Consider the following 2,500-nt stretch of genomic DNA (forward strand, 5'->3'; position numbering starts at 1 on the left):
CCCGGTCTCTGTCCCGGGCCTTAGGCCGCAATGGTCCGCGAGGGACCTGCTCCTCCAACGGGTCCCGACGTCCTACTAGGGGCAGGAAATGCACCCCGCCGCGGCCGCGGCTTTAGACCCCGAGCGGCCGGTGGGCCCGACTCGCACCGGCGCGCGCCTCGCGGCGCGACCGGCGGCCGGGAACATCCGGGAGCACCCGCCCGGGGGCCGGCACTGCGCGGACGGGGCTGAATCTCCCCAATCGGTCTTCCGGGTCTCTCCCGTTTACCCCTGAACGGTTTCACGTACTATTGAACTCTCTCTTCAAAGTTCTTTTCAAGTTTCCCTCACGGTACTTGTTCGCTATCGGTCTCGTGGTCATATTTAGCCTTAGATGGAGTTTACCACCCTCTTAGTGCTCCACTCTCAAGGAACACGACTCTGAGGAGAGTCCCCACCCGGGAGCGGCCGCGGTCCTACGGGCCTGGCACCCTCTGCGGGCGATGGCCCCATTCAAGGGAGACTTGGACTCGCTGGACCGCGCCCCGGGAGAGTGGGACCTCCCACACACGACATCTCCCTGCACGTCTCCGCGCGGGATTCCGTGCTGGGCTCTTCCCTGTTCGCTCGCAGCTACTGGGGGAATCCTTGTTAGTTTCTTTTCCTCCGCCTAGTAATATGCTTAAATTCAGCGGGTAGTCTCGCCTGATCTGAGGTCGGAAAGATGGTTTTTTGTACCGACGGGCCGATGTGAGCGGTCGGAAGCTTAGCCTCTCTCATTGAACTGATTTCTTTTTGTTTTGTTTTTTTTGTGGTCATTATTTATTGTGGTCATATCTTTCGCTCCCGCCCGGCAAGTGTGTGTCTCTCTCTCTGTCTCGGGAGTTTGCCTGTCTCCCATCACATCAAGCCGGGCGTCAGTTCTTCTCAGACGCGATCGGGGAAGGATGGGCCCCGTCGCCGAGGAGAGGAGGGCGAGCTAAGTCTATCCGCTCGCTCCACCGAACCCTGTGAAGCCTTCAAGGGCGACTGACTCCCCTTAACCTCCTCGCAGTCGCCGACGCCGCCACCGATTGCTCGGAGCGACGCCGGCGGTGCGAGGTGCAGGCTCGTCAGACCCCCCAGCGTAGGGCCGCTCGCGTGCCTTTATTTCTTTCTCTTTCTTTCTTTCTTTCCCTTATTATCTTAAAGACCGCGCGGGCCCACGGGTTTCATGTAGCCGACCCTCAGCCAGGCGTGGTCCGGGATTGGAAATCCAAGGACCGCAATGTGCGTTCGAAACGTCGATGTTCATGTGTCCTGCAGTTCACATGTCGACGCGCAATTAGCTGCGTTCTTCATCGACCCACGAGCCGAGTGATCCACCGCTCAGGGTTGTTTTTCTCTAGATTCGAGCAGAGCTTCGGGTAGGATGCTACTGCTAGTCCCGTAGGACAGGTAGTTGTTATTTTTCGAGGGGGAGCTGCCCCCAGAACAGCGGCACGGTCAGACCGCGCTCCCCTCTCGTTCAAGCGCCGCCGAAACGGCCTTGCGTGGGCAGATAAAGTGGCTTTAAGCCCAGTGCTCGCGGTCGCGCGGGTTGTCCTTGGATCCCTGAGGATCCTCGGAGCCCGCGTGCCGCCGGCACCCACTCACCATCTTTCGCTCCTACTTCCCACCTCGAGGCGGGACGGTCTTGCCGTCCCCCTCCGGGGGATTACTTCGCCGACCTGGACACCTCAGGCCGACGACGTTATCTCCGAGATCCGGCCGCTGCCAGGAAGAGCCGGTCCAATCACAGGCGAGATTACGCCTTCCGCAGAGCCCCGTTCATCTGGTTCATTCTTAATGCCTTCCTTTTATTAATTTTTGATGCGTCTTCCCCTCATTCGGGGGGAGACGGTGCGACTTTCGCCGACCGGTCCCCCCTCAGGTTGACGTCATCTATTTTTCAGTCATCAGTAGTGGTCACATATTATGATGCGTCTTCCCCCTCATGCGGGGGGAGTCGGTGCGACTTTCGCCGACCGGTCCCCCCTCAGGTTGACGTCATCTATTTTTCAGTCATCAGTAGAGGTTGTATTATCATGAATGACCAGACACGGGTACTTCCACGAGAAGGCGGTCCACTCGCAAGCGAGATTACGCACTCCCCCAGAGCCAGCAACCGTACTCGGTTTCTTAATGCCTTCCTTCTCTGTTCGGTCACTCTCGGTGCCGTTAATGATCCTTCCGCAGGTTCACCTACGGAAACCTTGTTACGACTTTTACTTCCTCTAAATGATCAAGTTCGGGCATCTTCCCGGTGGAATCGAAGGGCCGAAACCCCGCGCCCACCGGTCCGAAGACCTCACTAAATCATTCAATCGGTAGTAGCGACGGGCGGTGTGTACAAAGGGCAGGGACGTAATCAACGCGAGCTTATGACTCGCGCTTACTGGGAATTCCTCGTTCATGGGGAACAATTGCAAGCCCCAATCCCTAGCACGAAGGAGGTTCAGCGGGTTACCCGGACCTTTCGGCCAGGGAGGACACGCTGATT

General features: G+C 58.4%; 2 non-coding genes and 1 pseudogene across 2 annotated transcripts in view; all 3 read right to left on the bottom strand.

Moving 5' to 3' along the window:
* Positions 1 to 698, bottom strand: part of LOC147870542 (large subunit ribosomal RNA) — a 4,225-nt pseudogene extending 3,527 nt beyond the window's left edge.
* A 501-nt stretch (positions 699 to 1,199) lies between these two features.
* LOC147870543 (5.8S ribosomal RNA) lies at positions 1,200 to 1,355 on the bottom strand. Its single transcript, XR_015533350.1, has one exon. It is a non-coding gene; the product is annotated as a 5.8S ribosomal RNA (ribosomal RNA).
* Positions 1,356 to 2,179: 824 nt separating this feature from the next.
* The window catches only part of LOC147870544 (small subunit ribosomal RNA), a 1,918-nt gene continuing 1,597 nt past the window's right edge, over positions 2,180 to 2,500 (bottom strand). The window contains exon 1 of the ribosomal RNA XR_015533372.1: positions 2,180 to 2,500. This exon is cut by the window's right edge and continues 1,597 nt beyond it. This is a non-coding gene — a ribosomal RNA (small subunit ribosomal RNA).

This window comes from Zootermopsis nevadensis, unplaced genomic scaffold (assembly GCF_977971745.1).
Source record: "Zootermopsis nevadensis isolate Lab colony 2312 unplaced genomic scaffold, Znev_1.0 Znev_ptg000243l, whole genome shotgun sequence".
Classification (NCBI taxonomy): domain Eukaryota; kingdom Metazoa; phylum Arthropoda; class Insecta; order Blattodea; family Termopsidae; genus Zootermopsis; species Zootermopsis nevadensis.